The sequence below is a fragment of the Myripristis murdjan genome, chromosome 21, assembly GCF_902150065.1.
Source record: "Myripristis murdjan chromosome 21, fMyrMur1.1, whole genome shotgun sequence".
Lineage (NCBI taxonomy): Eukaryota > Metazoa > Chordata > Actinopteri > Holocentriformes > Holocentridae > Myripristis > Myripristis murdjan.
This window is the reverse complement of record NC_044000.1, coordinates 33,288,694-33,298,944: the sequence shown is the minus strand read 5'-3', so window position 1 is coordinate 33,298,944 and position 10,251 is coordinate 33,288,694.

The window sequence follows — 10,251 nt, the reverse complement described above, 5'->3', positions numbered from 1 at the left end:
GTTTTTGTTACATCCGACGTTAGGCATACGTCTGCGCTAAAACACACCTGTCGCGAAACGCACACCACCGTCCCTGCAAAGAGGAGTCCAAACATAATTGAACACCATTTTAACAATTGCACTATTAATGGAAATATCCAATTCAACATTAACAAGCCCAAATAGCCTGATGTGACATGATGATGGCGCTAGATGACAAAGGCAATCTTAGCGTCTGTGTTGCTTGGCAACCATTCTGTCCACTCTGTCTTGCTTGGTGGAAGAATGAATAGCCTAGTTCTCATTTTTCCTTATGTGTTTATTTTATGGGCTATATGTAGGGTAACCGTTTTATAAAAGCAATAAGCCCCTACAGTGATTTTACAGCTGCGCTGGGCGTCGTGCCTTAGATAAGAACGCCCCTCAGCCGTTGTAAAATCACTGTAACCCACAGCTTCTCGGGGCTTATTGCTTAAATAATGTTGCACTTTCTGTTTGATCTGAGTATGTTTTAACAGTGTAGCTTGGTTAGTTAAATAAATGGAGAGAGAGAGAGAGACAAAACCTCACATAATTATAAACATGGCCGGTCAAATTATTGGGAAAGAGCAGAGACAGCTGGGATGTAAATACATGAAATGCAGGTGAAACAAAAAGCCGGACAATCTGATCATGTTCATCCGCTCTTTAAAGAATTCATCAAACTGCTCTCAGCAGGGCAATACTGTTGTCTGTACTGTCCAGGCTGTGCTTTTATTATTATTGTATGGACTGTGATTTACTGTGATGTGTTTTAACTTGTGAAGCCAAAGGAAAACCTCCAGCTGAGTGGACAATAGAGATTAGAGATCATTGTGACCCCATGCAGGCCATGAAACTGAAGTTCAGCGTGAACTCAAGTCCAACAGAAACTTCATTCGACAGGGGAAAATACCAAAGGTGTGATGAAGCCACTGCAGCCACACACTCGATAAATCTGTTTATTCATCTGATGGAGGTGATGCATGGACGGTGAGACACAGCAGCTGGTTACCATGCAAAAGGTTTCATCATATTGGTAAGATCATCTGGTGGCTATATGGTTTGTATTTGTCTTGCTTTGTTTGTTTTTAAATGCATACAAGTTTAGAACAATGGAAACATATTTAAGTTCATCTCCTTTTTAAATAAACCTCATGGGTAGAATATGAGTAGAAAACTTAAAATACAAATACAAAATGTTTTTATTATTACAGTATGAATTATGAGTATGAATTCAAAACCCGGCTGCTGGCCAACACGTTTCAGCTCCGTGAGCCTTCGTCAGGCTGCAGAATATAAACACAGCATGTTTTTGTAAAGTGTACTGTACAGTCCATGGGAGGCTTATTCACTAGTAATGAAACCAGATCAAGACCAGAAATTATAATATTCCTCTTTACATTCTGTGGCAGACACACATGATTTTATAATCTTCATCTCTTCATTTAATATTCCTGTGGAACATTTTAATTATCTCTGCCAGGCTTTAGGTGATGTATGTATGTGTGTGTGTGGGTGTGTGTGTGTGTGTGTGTGTGTGTGTGAGTTTCAAAAAAAGAGTTTACAAAAGTGCATCACAAAACAAAAACAATCACAACACAAGGAGTGCAGCATTAAAAAAAATGTCAAAAATAAGGGTGTAATGGGCATTTTATGGGACGTCCCGCCGGCTGAGTCCTGATTGTGTTAAGCCTTGGCTTCCAACAAACTGAATCCACAATGCAGAATCGGTGACAATAACAAAGTTCTTTAATCGAACACTGGTCGGCAAAATACAACAAAAATGTGACGGAAAAATCCTGGAGAGGCTGGACGCAGCAGGCAGGGCACGGGGGAGGCAGGCAGGGTCTAGAAGGACAGCAAAAAGAGCCAGAAGTCAAAAATAGGTTGCCACAAGCAGAGCAAAATTCACAAGAGAAAGTCGGGATGTTACCACGCATGGTACAGGACGAACTGGCGAAGAATGGAGATCTGAAACGGGGTCACAACAAGAAAACACGGGGGGAGGGGAAAACAGAGGAAAACACACAGATAGAGACAGGACAGGGGAGCTCCTAACAGATTGCAGCGTTCCGGGTTCGAATCCGACCTCAGGCCCTCAGCTGCAGGTCATCGCCTCTCTCTCCCTGCCTGTCCTGTCTTTCTCTATTGTCAGATAAAGCAGAAAAATCATCTTTAATGGACACTTGATCCAGTGATTGTCACAGCCTGAGCTGCTCAGGCGTGTCGGCCCAAAGCCTGATGTGCTGTTGGTGGTGTCGTTGTTTTGTGTTTTGGTGCAGAGTTCCAGCTCTCCGCCTGGCTCAGCTCAGTTTCTTCTGCCCGCTGAGGATTAGCTGCTCATCTCAGGCAGAAACCTGCTGCTCAAACATGAGATGCACACACACATGCAGCAGCAGCAGAGCAGCGGGCAGACAGGAAGGGAAATCACGTTTTCCCAGACAGCAAACATCTGCTTTCACTGAAACCAGCAGTCAAACAGGGACGGTGGATGAAGAAGTTAAGAGGAATAATGAGAAAGGTCATCTTCTGTGATTTAACCTGTTTATCCAGGTATGAGATGCCAAGTCCTCCTTTCCAAGTGTGATCTGTCCAAGAAAGCAGCAAGTTACAAAACAACACACAAGACACGGTTCAACAGAATCAATTAAAGTGAATAATAATGAAATGAAATAAAACGACAGCATCTTCCATCCTGATACAGTCCAGTCAGTGAGTTGCTTAAAACAACAACAGGAGCCAATGGCATGGAGACTTTAGCTCTTAATTATCAGTTTAAATTCACCTGGTGATTAATTTTACGTCAGAAACCTTGACGGCTGAACTGTTTTTTTGTTTTGTTTTGGGTTTTTTTTTTTAGCCAAACTGCTTCTTGTCTTTGTTGCGTTAAACAGCCACAGGTCTGGGGGCCTTAAATTCTGAGATCCAGGTCAAAAACACTCATGAGTATGAAGGGAGCTGCCCCATCTGAGCGTGTCACAGCTGACCACCCGCTCCTTAAGATTGAAAAAAAAAAAAGATCAGTATTCTCAACAGCTTCTCTGGACGGAGTTTAGCTTGAAAGATTTGAGAGTGAAATCAGAATCAGAAAATGAATCAGAAATATGAAATTTGAAGGGAAACTGGGTCACTTGTAGTTCCAATTCTTAACAGAAAAAAATATATATGTAAGCATAAGTGAAATGATAAGAAAAAAGAAAAGGAAAATAAGAAATATGAAAATATGTGCATTAGAAATTTGTAAAAAAAAAAAAAAAATGCATGATGTAAAAGTAAGTGCATGAATCCCATAATAACAACAATATATACACAAAAAAAAAAAAAAAAAAAAAACCCTGAAAATATGTAAAAACTATACCCATGTAGACCACATATAGCCTATGTCAGGGTACTGCACTGTTGGAATGTGTGTATGACAAGGAAACTGTTTCCAATGATCCAATGATTTTTTTTTTTTTTAATTACACTGACAACTTAAAAGGACATGGTTATATAAATACATTATTTTCCATATGTCACTTATTTAACTTTCCTCCAAACTGCATCACAGCTGCAGTCATTTGAAAAAGGTTGTATTCATATTAATCAGCCCGACTCCATGGTGGCTCTCATATTCATGTTGGGAATGAATGAATGAATGAATGACTAAGTGCTGATAACTGCAGAGAAAATAACACAGGTGACGATGGTTTATCAAATGCCTCTTATTATTGTTGTACTCTATGGAAACACACCCATACATGTTGTGCATTGGCGACCACAGCCAACACGACCTGCACGCCGCCCTGGTTAATATTTGTCTCATGTCTCGTGTTTGTTCTGCATCAAAAACAGCCGGCCACAGATTTTCACGACACTCTGCATGTATTTGACGTGTCAGACTTCGCCACGCGCCTGGTTTTGTCTCATTCTGCATGATTATGAGCAAAGAAAAGAAACAAAAACCCACTCCAGGACGCGCTCAAATGAAAAACAGGCAGGAAAAAAAAGCTCCTCGGCGGACTGATTGAGCGAGCTTCCCTCTTATGTGGTGAGAAAAAAAGAAAAAAGCTAAGCAATAAAGTCAAACAGTGGCGAGCGTTTTGATGTTTTGCACATATATGAAGATCGGGTAATCACTTGTGTGATTGGCCCGCGCAAACACAGAGGAAATAGAAATAATTGAGGCACTGAAGACGACTGAAGGGCTTTTTTAGACGGCTGGGCTCACTTTCTCATTTTGATGGACGGACGCGCCGCATTTCCAGGCACTTGAGGCCGCCGAACGGATTCAGAGGCGATTATGAAACGAAGCTGTGATCACAGCGACTCGCTTCATCTGTGGGTTATCTGCTGTTTCACCTCCTCTCTCTTTCTGTGTGTTTTCTAATCCTTTTCCTCTCCCTCGTGCTTTTTAGGAAATCACCTTTAATTGGGCATCTTAATAAAGACGAGCTGTCAGGTTGGAAGGGTTCACATTGTCCAATTATGAGCCGGGAGTCAGCGGCAGCTTGTTTATTGGACGGGTTTGGTTTGAGCCTGGACTTCCTGGAACTTTCTCAAACATGATGCGCCTCGTTTCTTCTTCTTTGGTGAAAGAGCTGAACAGCGGCCTGTCAAAGTCCAGACGGCGTTTCTGGGCTGTTACGCCATCGAAGGCTGCTCCATTTGGGAGGATCCTGCAAATACAGCTGAGAAACGCAGCCTTCATCCAGCGGTTTTCCAAGGATGCGTGAAAATTTGTCTTTCTCAGCTGTATAGTATCCACCAATCCTTTGCTGACATAGGGAAAAGTATGCTATTTGCATGGAATTTGGCCTTAAATGCGACTTAAAATGCAGATTATCATATAACTTTAGTCCAATCTTTAAAAAACTCAACGCACATGAGCGCCGTCTCCATCGCGTGGGAGCCTCATTTTAGTTTCCGGTGATGCCCAAGCTGCCCATCAGGAGCAGTTAGGGGTTCAATGTCTTGCTCATGGACACTTGGACATGCTCTCTGGAGGAGAACGGGAGCCCTCCGCTCACCAGAAGGCTGTTCCCCCTCCTGAGCCACGCCGCCACAGAGTTTGAAGAACCTGCCCTTTGAACGCAGCATCAGGATTATTACGGGGCGAGACAAACACAATCCTGTCTCGTGATTTGTCTCACATCATTTCCTGTGTCACTTCATGCTTTTGTGACAAAGTGAGCACACAGACTTTTACATGAAAGATCTTGTAGTGTAATCGATCAGCCATGTGATGTTCAAACCACCACGACCTCAAGAAACCCGATTATGACACAGAAAGTTGTGTAGCGTGAGCGGCCACAGTGGTCTGAGCGCTTTGCAAGTTGTGTTGTGTGTGTGTGTGTTTCAATAGTTGAATCTTTATTCAGACACAAGGTCCACATAAGAAATGAAATTGAAAATAAAATCAAAGATAAAACAGACACAAAAGTGAAGAAATACATTATACAGTGCTATACCATTATACCATTAAGCCTTAACTTATATACCATTAAGTTACCAAAAAAAAAAAATATATGTCATATATACACATACGTACATGTATACATATATATATACACACACACATACATATATACATATATACACATATACACATACACATACACATACACACACATATACATACATGTACACACATATACACATATACAGGTTACCTATAGATAAGAGATAAAAAAAAAAAAAGCATTTACTTAAGAAAGGCTCAAACTGATAAGCCAGTGCATACGAAGTCTGGATGTGAACCGATAGCCCGATAGTGTGTGTGTGTGTGTGTTTACTATGAGACATAATGCTCCCAGCAGCCCCCTGGTGCCTGTGCGTTTGGACTAACATCTGCGAGCATCACTCTGACAGCATCACGCTCGCCGGCGTCTCAGGGCAATATGGGAGGTGACAGATTCCTCCGAAAAAAAAAATGGCCCCCCTGCTCGCCGTTTCCTCGCGTCATCTCTCCCGCCGGCCACATACGAGCTGACACATGTGCCGACGCGCCGCAGCACTACCACTGGGACACGCTCGCCGGCAATAGAGCATGATGGGAAAGTGTCCTGTAGTCTAATGGTTTCCAGTACAGTCTTTTGGACTGATTGGTTTGGTGCTGCTGCAGATGTTATGTGTCTTGTCGTAAGCAGGAGCGTTTGAATTGCTGCTTTTTCACCCCGATGATTTGGACACTGGATAACCCCTGATTGCTGCCTCTGTTTCAGTGTGTGTGTGTGTGCGTGTGTGTGTGTGTGTGTGTGTTTGAATGATGTGCTGCCACATCATCCTAAAGTGCCGGCAAAATTAGGAGCGCCACAGTTGTGATTGCATTTGATTGTGTGAACAAACACAATGTTCTGCTCCGTCGTGTGTTTCAGACAGTAAAAATACTGCAAACACACACACACACACACACACACACACGCAACAGATCCTGTGTTTTCACTTTGACTGTAGGCTGATGTGTTTTGTTGACTGGGGTGACATCTCTCCATCGCTCTTCATTTGCAGAAAATATCTCTTGTCACTGGGAAAAGCCAAACCTTTGTAAACGTACATGTTTATCTCTGGACTGGATCGGAAAACCGGCCAGCTTTTCTTAATTTCTTGATTGTTGACTTTTAGGAGATCAGGTTTTCTGTGTTTTTGTGTCGAGGCCCTCATCAAGCTCCCAGTTTAAGTCCACATCACGCCGCTGTTGTCAACACATCGATGCCGCCTCCCTTATTAACCCCATCAATCTGAGCGAGCTGCCAGCCGGCCTCCTTTAAAGTGACCCGCCGTGTCGCGGCTCACAGGATCGATGCACTGTCGTTGCTGTAAGCGCCGCTCAGGGAACTTTAAAACAGCCGGCATGCAGCGCTGAGATGACTGCCGCGAGATGAAAAGAGTCTTGAGTTTTTTTTATGAGAGCTTGGAAAAAAAAAAAGTGTGCAGGCCTGCAATCAGCAGGAATACAGACTGACAGATATGAGCATGTAGAGAACATTTACTTGATGCCATTACATCATTTAGCAGAGAGCTTTAGTCCAAAGGGGCTAAATACCACAGCCTTCATCAGCTACACCTTCAACAGGAAGTGAAGGACAGTGAAGAGGGTGTGGTGTGATTTACAGCTGCTACAGGTCAGGCTTTTCTTTACAAAAAACATTTTGGATTGTCACCCAAAAGAAACAAAATTGGATTTTTATGTTGCACTAGACTGTCATCCAAATGGAATATGTTTTTATGTTAGTGCCTGATAAAAGGACTACAGCACAGCAGCGGGACTCATGAAAAAGACAAAATACTCACTAAAGACAGCGTCTTTGTGGACTGATCTGCAGTTCTGTGTGTATTTTTAAGTCCAGCACAGATTATTGTGTCATGCAGTAAGAACCTGTGTACGTTTGTCTAATCTCCCCAAATTGTTTTTTGTTGCTTATAAACTACAAACTTTATGGTGTCAGATGCCACTTCCAATGAACAAAGACGCTGTGCTGGTTGACAAAGACACCCTGAATGCAGTAGGTGGCGCTGTTAAGAGGCTGGGAAAAGCTTGGAAAATGCTGGGCACATGGAAAAGCTGAGGCCAAGTCTGAAGAAGAGAGAGCCACGTTGGTTGCTGTCCCACCAAAGAGGGCTGCAGAGGCGTTTAAACGAGGCAGGACGTGTCTAACCCTTTATGGGCTCAGGTCGGTTTCACGCACATGGCGATGCACAAAACACCGCTTTCTGCTCGCTGACCCTGCCAGCGGAGGTCAACTACCCTCAGACAGTATAATGGTCGGGGAAATCACCACTAGCTGACGTGTTTTCTGATTGGTCATCCAAGGTGGCTGATACCGATGCTCTGCCCTCTCAGTCTGAGACAGAGGGGCTGTCGTCACTAGGATTCTGTGCAGTGAGATGAAGGTCGGAGGTAAACGGGGGGACCCACTCTGCCCTCCTCATCCGGCACCCCCAAACACATCAAGATTTCACTGTTTTCTCGAGTCGGAATTAAAGCTCAGCTGTTGCTTGTTCTTTTGCAGCCGTTTTCCCTGCACTCTTGAATTTGCACGCATGTGACACAGAGGCTTTAAACCTGGAAGTTACTGTAAATAAACAGAGTGATTCGGTCTTTAGCGGTCTAGTTAGTTAGTCTGCTGACCTTCCAACCTCATCAATGCCATGATCAAGAGTTTATGAAAATATAATTCACTGCCATTCTTACTTTTATCCAAATTGTGACTGATAGTTTTGTCATTCAGTTTTGCCATTTAGCAAACTGGTATTCAGAATTAAAAAAAAAAAAAGAAAAACATTCAGGATGCAGGAATTTGAGATTTTACAAAACCTATGACGTTATTTCTGCTTCTTATGAATGCTTGTAAAACTAAAACTCTGACCTGCTGGGTGGGACAGACGCACCACCGTGTGAGTCTTTCCTGACAAAAGAAAAAAAAAAAACACAAAAAACACACTACCTTCCATGTGTTTGCCTTATTTCCACATTATTCTGTAAAAACTGGGGAAAAAAAGCCTAACTTTATCAGTTTCATACCGAGCACTGACCGGCCTCTGCGAGAACAAATATGACGTAAACTGAGAAGCCAGAGGAACCTGATGAGAACGTGAGGGCACGATGCCCCATAATGCACTGCACAGCGCTCTGAAGCCTGCTGAGCTGCACCCAGGGGGGATTTGGCATCAGCCTGAAGGTTTGGGGCTCCTTGTGAATAAAGTGAATTATCAAAAAGACTCAACTTATTGATCCATCAAACTGAGGGGACATGATGAGGAATTCAGACTCACTCACACATGTGATCCAAAGTGCCTCGTTTTTTTTTTTTCTTGCCCTTCAACAAAAAAGGCCTGCCTGACTTCAGATATTGCAGCTTTTTGTTGTCTTTGGTATATTTGTGTTCTCGTCCTTTTAAATGTATTATTTCCCTCTGGATGTTTCATGGTTTAAAGTACTTTTTAAATTTCCTTTATTTATTTGTTTATTTTATTTTTTTATTGTTACTGTAATTATTAATATTTTGTTGGTGTAAACTTTTTAAAAGATAGGGTTGGGATGATTATTAGTGTTTTGCTCAGCTTTGTGTAACAATTAGGGCTGAACTATACTGGTTTTCGTGCCAATAACCAATATGCTGATATTTTCCCTTTTGGCTGATTGCTGATGCCGATATTGGTACAGGTGTTTTTTTTTTTTTTTCTGCCCTAATTGCAGAGAACATCAACTTCCTGTGGTAGGTTTAACATTTCTAACACCCTTGACTCTAACTGGTGGACTCAAATGCAGGACTCCAGGACAGACCTGGCAATAGTAAAAAGGTATTTATTCAAACAAAACTTATATTCTACAGATATAATCAAAACTTAATCTCAACTAGGCTATAGTACTGAAACTTGGGATGCTTGACAATACTCAGACTCGAACAAACGAACTGGCAACAAGACGAGGGAGACAAGGAGCATTTATACATGAGGTAGGTGAAAACACACTTGACGAGACACAACAACATTTTATTATTGTGCCTGCTCTTATTGTGAAGGCCCACTGACAGATACAGACATAAAATACAGCAAATGAGAAAAGTACTTTGACTAACGTTATGCAAGATATGCCATATTGATTTCTCTATAACATTTTCTTTCAGACAGAACTGAGACAAGCTTGGATGATTCTCTCTTGGATAATTTAAGAATTTCCCAGTTTGGGATCAATGAAGTAAATCTATCTATCTATCTATCTATCTATCTATCTATCTATCTATCTATCCAACACAAACAGGATGAATCTGAGCTGCTTCACATATCAGCAGAAATTTACATTTTGGGCCGACACTGAGATTTTATTTTGAAGCTGATACTGGCTGATGCTGACGATGAGCTGATATTTAGGTGTGCATCCCCGGCGATAATCTGTTTCTTGATTTCTGGACCAAACTCACCTGGAGCGAAACATTAAACCTGCAGTCGAACATGTCACATGACAGACGAGGACAGAGATTTGGTTTCGGTTCGGCGTTCGTCTCTCTCTCATGAAATCTCCACTCAAATCGGTCCATGATTTGCACTTTCAATAAACAAATCTGGGGAGTGCAGAGAGGTTGGCAGTAAAACACACCACACACACACACACACACACACACACACACACACACTCTCTCTCACACACACACACACACACACACGTTATCGAGCGGCTCTGATGAAGCACCTCACCCACACTTTAATAAAACGCACTTTCACTACAGACACCCTAAATCTGGCTGTGGCCCAAACACAACCAACAAAAAA